Source organism: Cynara cardunculus (assembly GCF_001531365.2).
Source record: "Cynara cardunculus var. scolymus isolate 2C chromosome LG 10, CcrdV1, whole genome shotgun sequence".
Lineage (NCBI taxonomy): Eukaryota > Viridiplantae > Streptophyta > Magnoliopsida > Asterales > Asteraceae > Cynara > Cynara cardunculus.
In genome coordinates, this window is record NC_037537.1 from 9,950,280 (window position 1) to 9,960,945 (window position 10,666).

The 10,666-nt window shown below is 34.3% G+C and overlaps 1 pseudogene; it reads right to left on the minus strand.

Moving 5' to 3' along the window:
- Nucleotides 1-391: 391 nt before the first annotated feature.
- On the minus strand, nucleotides 392-10,320 carry LOC112519966 (annotated as a pseudogene).
- Nucleotides 10,321-10,666: the final 346 nt, after the last annotated feature.

Here is a 10,666-nt window from a genome sequence, read left to right on the forward strand (position 1 = left end):
GGATGAATTCATCACATTGATAATGACAGCTGAAGATCACAAGTCAACAGCTGGAATTATAGTTTATCTTGTTAATAATGCTTATCCATGTAAAAGATAAACTTTATCTGTTAGCTAGACTATTTGCTAGAAAGTAGCAATACATAGTTATCTTAGTATTAGCCAACTAGTATAAATAGATGATTAGGCCTATTGTAATCTAAGTCTCTTTTACGTTTTTCATATCATTATTTAAAAAGTAAAACCTTTGAAGCTCAAAACTATTCTTGAATATTCTTATTTTATTTTTGAGTCTTCATAACTTTCTTCGTAAAATCACTATAATTTGGTTATTTATAACTAGATTATTAGTGTTATTGGTAGATCTGGGATCAACAGAACTCTAATGCTTTTATTTTGCTTTCAAAAATCTTTCTTTCAACATCAAACCTCTTTTCATCCTTTCGATATCAGTATTCCAACGATCCTCTTTGGCCTCATGGGTACTTTTCAGTAGTTAATTTTTGGAAATGGACTGGTTGATGTAGGTATTAAGTTCTACGATTTGATCCTCATGAGCTGATATATCAGCTACACTTAAAGACACTTCTTTTTTAGCTTTGAAATTTCATCCTCTGCTATTAAGAGTTTCTCTCTTGATTCCTTTAACTACACTCCCGTTATTTCAATCTCACAATTAGAGTCAGGAATCACAAGTTTAAGGTCGACAACTTGCTTCTGTAGCTCAACCACTTTGGCTTTCTCAGCTTCAAGATAAGAATATTGAGTTCTAATACCATATTGTGCCAACTCCAGCTGAGACTGCATATCTGATGCAATCTCAATAACTGATTCATTCTCATGCATCCTGCTCTTCAGCTTAGTACTTTGATCTTCAAAAGTCTTCAGCTTTGTGTTCAAACTGACCAACTCTTCTTTTGAATTAGCGAACTTTTTAAGCAACGCTTTAGAGACCGTGGTTTCTTTTACCTTTGATGCATCATCATTAACTAGTGAAATTAGAAGCTTGTTTGTAGACATAAAATATTCTGAATCAGAATCTGATGATAATGAGAAGGAAGACTCTGAGCCTTCTCTTCTAGAAATATAAGAACCAGCGCCACCAGAGCTCAAAAGTACATCAAAATCGATTGGTGTCCTAAATTTATGTGTGTTACTCATTTGGTCAGGAGTAAACATTTGAGTAACTTGAGGAGCGCTCGAATCAGAAGCATCAAGATGCTGCTTTTCGATCCTAGATGGACAGTTCTTGCTGAATTCTCCAATCAAATGACCATGTTGATCAGCCAATGCCGTGTACATGCATGATAACTCAGCTACCTGTGTTGTCAATTCAGACTTCTTGTGATCATAAATTTCGGCAGTTATTTCAAAGAAATCTCCATCCCATTCGATTAGCTTAAGAATTTCTTCGACACACTTCTGGAACTGTTAGGTTCAAGTATGTGCGTTAAAGATTGTATTCAAGTTCTCCATTTTAATATGCTTTGTAATAGTTAGGTTTCATGCTTTTCTTAGTATAAATAGTAATTAGTCTTGTAATTGTCATTAACTTTCTGTAATCAATCTGATTAGTGCTGTAATTCTCTCTCAAGAAATACAAAGAAAGATTTGGTGATCATTTCTCTCTAATCTTCATCTTGTTCTTAATTCTTGAAGATTTGATTCAGATTTGTATGAATTGGGCTTTTCAATTGGTATCAGAGCAAACTGCAGCAATTTGTTTAAAGGATTAAACAGAATTATCAAGGATTTTGCATGAATTATAGAAGATTAATCGATCTGTTCTTGTTGTTCTTCCTCTGTTCATCGTGTTCTTCGGTCCAGAATCGCATTTTAGGCTTAAATCAGCATGGATTTTGATTGTCAATTGATAAAATCTACACTACTGAATTCGCAATTTCATTTTGAACAACTTTGATTCACATCGATTTTTATTTTAAACAAGTTTTGAACCATTTTTGATCGAATTTTGAATTTACGAAATCTGTTGGTGTTCTTCAAAAACTCATATTTTTGCAAGTTTTGATCCATTTTTTGGTGAAAAAGTGTTAAAATTGTGTTTTTGCTTGATTACTAGTCCGGATAACTCTTAATCGATTTAAGTGTAAATCGCTTATAGCTTGTTCGATTTAAGACTTGTGATATTGTGAATTAATTTTGTGCGGTTTAGGTTAACCCGAGTAAGTCTTGGTCGATTTAAAGGTAAATCGTTTGCTTCTTGTTCGATTTAGTGAGCAATTTAGGATTAATCCGCCTGGTAAATCGTTTGTATGTTGTGCGATTTAATCTGTGAATTGTGCGATTTATTCATAATCTGGTTGTAACCTGAGCGATTTGGTTGTGCAATTTACTCTGCGATTTATTTAAATTGATTTTATGCAAGTTTAGTGATCGGACTTTGATTTACAGCTTTTTGACCGTATTTTGACTTTGACTTCTTGAACGGACTTTTTGAACGGATATTGACTTTCATTTGTGATCGATTTAAATCTATGACTATTTGAGCTATTTGATTTTAAGCGGACTTGATCGTACTTGACTTGTTGACTTTTTACGTCCGTATTTCATTTTGCAATTTTGACTAAGTGTTGAAAACATTCGATTTGAGATTTCTTATTTGTGTGAAATTTGAACTGCATTTGATCCTATATCATATATAACTGATAAAATGAGTTCAAGAGAAACAATGGCTATTGATATTGACACCAACCCACCTGTGCTGTTTAGAGGGATAGATTCCTCAATTTCATAGAGAGAATGAAAGAAGGTGATCTGATTATGGAATCTTTGATGGAAGGTCCTACTGTTTTCTATAAAGAGACACCTGCTGTTCCAGAAGAAGGCAAACCTGCCCAAAGAGTCATCAAGGAGAAATTCATATACACTGCACAAGAAAAAGAGAGAGCCCATGTTGATGTGCTTTGCAAGTCTTATATGATGTAAGCAATGACCAATGATATCTATACCAGTATTGACAGCCATAAATCATCTGGTCACAGCATGTGGGTTCAAATTGAAAAGATGATGATGGGTTCCAAAGTGGGAACTCAGTTAAAGATTACTAACTGTATATCTGCATATGAAGAATTCAAGGCTAAAGAAGGAGAGAACCTTGATGATGTCTATGATAGGCTTACCTGACTGCTAAATGAGCTGACCAAGAACGGAATCTCTAAAACTGTTATAGAGGTAAATGTTAAATTCCTCAGCAATCTTCAACCAGAGTGGAAACCTTATGCTAATCATATCAGATTCAACAAATCATTATMTGATAKTGAYATACATGAAGTTTATGAAACTCTAAAGCAGAACGAGGAAGAAGTTTTGGAGATCCGAGATTTCAAGAAGAAGAAAGAGAAGGAAGTTGTTGATCCTTTAGCTTTCTTATCTGAGAAGAAAGAAAAGAGCAGATCTGGGAAGCAAGTGAAGGAAATAAGCCAATCTAGCGAATCAGCAGATGAAGAAAGTAACAACTCAGATTTGGACTCTGAAATGTCTGAAATAAAACATGCCATGGCGATGCTAACTAAAGCATTCCAAAAGAAGTTTCATAAATGGCCTCACTCGAACAATCAAAGATTCTCGTCCGGCTCAAAATACGAATTTAAAGATAAGTTCGGCGAGAAGAAGAAATATGAAGAAAAGAGATTCGAGAAGAAGTATGAGAAGAAGTCGGAAGAGAAGAAGAAGTTTGTTAAAGGTGTAGCAGATGACCACACAAAGTGCTATAACTGTGGCAAGCTAGGCCATTTTGCTGTAAACTGTAGAAAGCCGGTAACGCGAAATACCGATTACTACAAAAACAAATTTCTTCTCTCTAAACAACGAGATGCGGGGAAAGCACTCATGACAGAAGATGATCACTGGTTAAACCTAACCGATGAAGAGGAAGAAGCTGAAGCTGTTGCACACATTTGCTTGATGGCTAGATATGAAAACCGTTCTTCAGATGAAAGAGAAGAACAAAGTGCTGAAATGGAAGAAGATGTATTGGAGCAATCATGCATAAAACAGAAGCAAAAGATGATGCTTAAACTCCAATCTTTCCAGCAAGAATTAAAAACAGAAAAAATGCGTTCAAATAGTTTTGAAAAAGAATTAATAACGTAAAAAGAAAAATACATTAAATTATTTATGAAAATGCTGGAAACTTGGACTAGGCTAAATCTTTGTTATCTGAATCTAAATCATTTAATGATAAATCCAATATCTTAAAAGCCGAATTATCTGATTCCAAGGAACAATATAAATCGTTAGAATTGGTTAATGAAGAACTAATGGTTAAAATAAGTAAGCTTGAATTACAAATAATTTAATTAAATGAAAAACTGAAGTCTAAGGAAGAAGTTTTATATAAAAGAGGGCAAACTGATCAAATAATTTTCTAAACAAACCAACTGAAACAAGAAATAAATCTTTAAGTGAAGCTTATTCAGAAGAAATAAATATTTTAAATGAAGAAATTAAATTTTCAAATATCTTGAATTCAGATGTTTGTTTGGATAATGACATTGATCAGTTTGATTTTTCTAAGAAATTACCCAGTCATGAAGATTTTATTGTTAAAAATAATATGACTGAGGATTCTGATTTAGTTTCAGATTTTGAAAAGAATTTTAATAAAAAAATCTGTTTCCGAAGATTTGTATTATAAAAAGAATAAAACCAAAAAGAATTCGAGGAAACAGAATAAGCTTACAAAGAAAATTAAACAAAAAGTTCATCATTCATTTAAATCTGATGATTTTATTTTTCCTGTTTCAGATAAAGCGTTGAAGTTTAAGAAGGTTTGGAGAGTAAAAGAAGAAGAAAAATCTTCAACTCGATAGAAGAAAAATAATTTTACTAAGTATGTATTAAATGATTCTATATTGAATAAATCTATAAAAAAATATATTCAGTTGATAAATTGTTTGATATTAGAAATGGTAAAAATAATTGTTCTCCGTGTGGATTGAACGAATTACATAAGTCTTTTACTTCTTTTAAGCCTTATCATTTCATGCGATCTGTTTTAACTGCTTTATCTAAGAAATTTCATATTAAAGATCGTTGGTTCGGTACTTACAGTATACCACCAACGAGAACTGCGCTTAAAKGACCMAAACTAAAATGGGTACCAAAACCCAATTGATTCACTTTTGCAGGTTAACCGGCATGTGTGGTTCTTAGACTCCGGATGTTCTAAGCACATGACTGGTAGAAAAGAATTATTATCTAACTAAGATGAATCTTTTGGAGGTACGGTAAGGTTTGGAAACAATCAATACGCACCTATCCTTGGATACGGTGATGTAATTTCTGGGAATTTAATGATTAAGAAAGTGTCGTATGTCGAAGGACTTGGACATAATCTGTTTAGCATAGGTCAAATTTGTAATAAGAATTTAGAAGTCTATTTTAAAGCTAACCAGTGCAGCATCCGAACTTCTGATGGTAAGGAGCTTCTTGCTGGAATAAGAAGATCAATTCTTTACACGATTGACCTATCCAACACACAAGTAGATACTGACATCTGCTTGATATCCAAGGCATCCTTGAAGCAGAATTTGCTATGGCATCGGCGTCTTTCGCATTTGAATTTCAAATATCTGAACAAGTTGGTATGTGACAACTTGGTTGAAGGCATCCCAGACCTAAAGTTTCATAAAGACCATGTATGCGGTGCATGTGAAATGAGCAAACTGAAGAAAGCTTCACATAAGCTGAAGACAGAGTTCAACACCGAACATCCTCTACACTTACTCTATATGGATCTCTACGGTCCTATGCAAGTCCAAAGTATTAATGGAAAGAAGTATGTGTTGGTCATAGTTGACGACTACTCAAGATATACATGGGTTCATTTTTTGCGGTCAAAGGATGAAGTGGCTGAGACAATAATCTCATTCTTGAAGATAGTCCAAAACAATCTGCAACTACCAATTCAGAAAATCAGAACTAACAACGGAACTGAATTCAAGAATAATACACTCGGCTCATTCCTCGAATCCATCGGTATTACACATACGTTTTCGGCAGCCCGGACACCACACCAGAATGGTGTCATTAAGCGAAAGAACAGAACATTGGTGGAAGCGGCGCAGACATTACTTACCTGCTCAAAGCTTCCATTATTCTTATGGGCTGAAACAGTGGCGACTGCTTATTTTACCCAGAACCGATCCCTCGTTCACAAAAGGTTTGGTAAAACTCCGTATGAGATAATAAATAAAAGAATACCTAATATCAAATTCTTCCGAGTTTTTGGTTGCAGGTGCTTTATTTTAAATGACAAAGAGGACAGAGGACAGAGGAAAGTTCGCTGCTAAAGTTGATGAAGCGGTCTTTGTTGGCTATTCTAAGACATCTGCTGCGTATAGGGTCTACAACAAGAGAACCAAAATCATCAATGAGAGCGTGAACGTCTCCTTTGATGAAGTCATTGATGTGGCTTCTGAACAATTCAGTTTAGGACCCGGGCTGATAAATAATACTACGCGAAAAGTTGATCAACCTGAATCTTCTAATTCTAATAAAGCTGATTTAGATTCATTATTTGAGAACTTTTATGAAAAATATTTTGAAAATAAATCTAATCAGTCTAATGATTTGTCCAGGAATATTCAGAGTGAACAACAGTTATCTGGTCCATCTCCCGATGTGCCAGTAACTGAAACATAAGAAGAAACGGAAGCGGTTGATGAAGAAATAGAGATGGAAACTCCTAACAATCCAGTTCAGCGTGAAGAGGGTGAAAATTCTGAATTGTAAGAGGTATTGGTCGAACAAGACGAAAATATCCTACCTCAACCAGATATTCAACCTATTCCAGTTTCGAATATTGAACCTTCACCTGAACCTGTTCCGATAAACTCCCCAAGTACTAACACTGATCAAAACTTAGATCAAAGCTCCTACATTCCCCTACCTCATAGCAAGAAGTGGACCAGAAATCACCCAATACATCAAGTTATTGGTGATCCATCAGCACCTATTCGTACATGGTCTACGACAGTTAATGAGTACCTTTGTAACATAGAACCGACTAAGGTATCCGAAGCCTTAGCTGATCCGGATTGGATACTAGCAATGCAAGAGGAATTGAACCAGTTTGAAGCACTGAAAGTCTGGAGATTGGTACCTCGTTCCAACAACAAGACAATTATCGGTACAAAATGGGTATTCAAAAATAAAAAGGACGAAATGGTATTGTGGTCAGAAATAAGGCCCGACTCGTCGCTAAAGGATACAATCAACAAGAAGGCGTTGACTATGATGAAACTTTCGCCCCGGTAGCAAGGATCGAAGCAATACAGATGTTTTTGGCGTACGCGGCACACAAAAATTTCACAGTGTACCAGATGGACGTCAAAACAACATTTCTGTATGGTCTTCTCAAGGAAGAAGTCTACGTTGCACAACTGGAGGGTTTTGTGGATCAGTCAAAGCCGGATCACGTTTATATCCTTGATCGAGCTCTTTATTGTCTTAAACAAGTCCCGAGAGCCTGGTAGACATATTATCAGATTTTCTTATAAAGTCAGGCTTCTCGAAAGGTAATGACACAACCCTTTTCATTAAAAAGAAAAAGTCTGATATTATTTTGATACAAATTTATGTAGACGACATAATATTTGGATCTACGAACCCAAAATACTGCAAAAACTTTTCTGCCTTAATGGTTTCACGTTTTAAAATGAGCATGATGGGTGAGATGAACTTCTTTTTAGGTCTTCAAGTAAAACAATTATCTTCGGATATCTTTATCTGTCAAACAAAATATATTTTTGATATTCTGAAGAAATTTAATTTGAAAAAATGTTCATCTATAAAAACACCTATGGCTCATGGAACGAAAATAGATGTTGATCCGTTTGGAAAAGCTGTAGATCAGAAAACATATCGAGGTATGATAGGTTCTTTAATGTATTTGACGTCTTATAGACCTGATATTATGTTCTCAACACATCTTTGTGCCAGATATCATGCTAATCCAAAGGAGTCCCATTTAAGTGTTGTTAAGCGCATTTTTCGTTATCTCAAAGGGACTGCTAATCTTGGACTCAGGTATCCCAAGGATACTAGTTTTGAACTGACAGCTTACTCAGATGCAGACTATGCAGGCTGTATGTTGGACAGGAAAAGTACATCAGGACATCTACAATATTTGGGAGAAAAGTTAGTCAGCTGGGCATCAAAGAAACAGAATTGCGTATCCATATCTACTGCCGAAGCAGAATATGTAGCTGCTGCGAGCTGCTGTTCTCAAGTTTTATGGATGCAGACACAGCTCAGAGACTACGGGTTTTATTTTAACAAAATTTCCATTTATTGTGATTCTAAAAGCACAATAGCTATTTCTTGTAATCCTGTTCAACACACAAAAACCAAACATATAGATATCCGATATCATTTTATTAAAGATCATGTAGAAAAAGGAGCCATTGAACTGTATTTTGTAAATACAAAATTTTAACTAGCTGACTTATTTAAGAACGCTTTAGATGAAAAACGCTTTAGCTTTCTTGTATCTAAGTTAGACATGCTTAATTTGAAAATTTGATTTTTTATTAAAAACAGTTCAATTTATTGAATTGTATTTAATTCAAATTCATTTGGTCAAATATATGTATTTTTTAATACAAGTCAGTATTTTAATTTTTTCTATCTGATTTTAAATTTCTTGATCGTGGGAATCTATATTTGAGGGGGAGTGTGGATTTTTTTATTTGTTTTTGTTTATCTGATCATAATTTAAGGGGGAGTGATTTTATCTGTTTTGGACTAACAGTTTAAATTTTTCATACAGGTTTTTAAAACATTATCTAAATTTTGAAAGATGTAGAGTTTAAAAATATAAGCGTTTGGCCGATTTAGACTAATCCGGACAACACTTGTCCGATTTATTACAAACCCAGACAACGTAGTGTCCGATTTAGACTAATCCGGACAAAAGGCTATATGATAAACTCTTATTTGGATAAGGTTAGATATGTTTACAAGGGATTGAGCGGATTTCTAAATCGCTTGGTTGACTTGAGCGGATTCCTAAATCGCTTATCTCATTCGTGCTTTTCAAGTCCTTAAATCATATATTTGTTGAGCGATTTAATTCTTTCTTGAGCGATTTAGTTCCTTCTTTGTGCGATTTATTTCTAAATCGATTACTCTTGAGCGGTTTATTCTTAAACCAGATGAGTCTTGACCGGTGTTCTTCTAAATCGCCTATGCCTTGAGCGATTTAATGTCCGGATTATCACTTAGTTGTTTCTTATTCTCAAAATCGGACACCTCTTGTCCGATTTATCCTAATCCAGATAAGCCTTGAGCGATTTAGAATCTGAACGGTTTTTGACTTTGACTATAAATACTTGATTGATTTTTACACTTCACTTTTTACTTTTACCTCAAATCGATTGTCACTATTCATTATCATCTCCGGCTAGCAAATCGCTCAAGATCTTCATTTTGAACTAGATCCAATCTGTTTATTCCCTATTCTCTTCAAAAGGTTTATATTTGATTAACTTGAACTTGAATCATTCCTTCGATTCTTAATTTCCTTGGATAATGACGATATTTTGGACTGATAACTGTTAAACATCTCTTTAATTTGAATATAAATCGTATGAACACTTTGGACTGTAAATCGATTAAAACTAAAAAGAATCAAATCATATTAAATGGATTCTAATAAAAGAGTTTTAGTTGTTAATCGTTGGTTTTATCTGTTTTGTTTTAGATTAGTTTAGGATTTGTTGATTCGTATTAGTTTTTTTTTTTTTAAACTGTGTTTTGACCGGATTTCTCACCGGAGAAGGTGACCGGAGTTTACTCCGATCAACCTTAATCCGGTTGATATTATCCGGTTAAGGTTGTGACTTAGATTTTTTTTAACTTTTTTGTGTTGGCCGGATATCAAATCCGGTTAATATTTTTTTTTAGATTTTTTAGTAATTTTTTTTCTTTTGTTTTTTGTTTAAATTTTTTAGGTAATTTTTTTAAATTTCTTTTTGTTATTTTTAGTATTTTTTTTAAAGATTTTTTTTGTTGTTTAGAATTTTTTTTAGTTAATTTTTTTTAGAAATTTTTTTATGTTTTCAATTTCTTATTTTTTTTTTTGATTTTAGTGTTGTTCAATTAATTCGAAATCTAACTTTTTATAAATTTTACAGGTAAATGGAGGATATTCAACATCAATCTGACGAGGAATCCCACATTCCCTCTGTCAGATCTGACAATATCCCTAACCCTCCTCAGCCTCTTAACCAACCAATACCCGCAGAAACTCTATTTCCACAATGCCAATACCTTGATATAAACCCTAACAACCATTCTTTCAGTTTCGATATGCCCGCCGAATACTATATAATACCCGAAATCTTACGCGGACACCCAATTGCCTACTCTCTTTCTGCTCACACACCAGTTCCTATGGTGTATCTACAACAGTTTTGGAATACCCTAACACTGGCCAAAGACGGTGACACTTACTATTTCAAAGGAGTCGTAGATGAATATGTCAGTCGATTGACTTTAAAAAGAGTGAGAAGAATTCTACGTCTTCCTGGACCAGGCTCTACAGGTTTTGAGACATTTGTTACAGACGACCAACTCTGCCGTGACATCAAACGGTTAGGATACTCGCAAGAGTTRACTAACCCGTCTCAATTCAAACGGC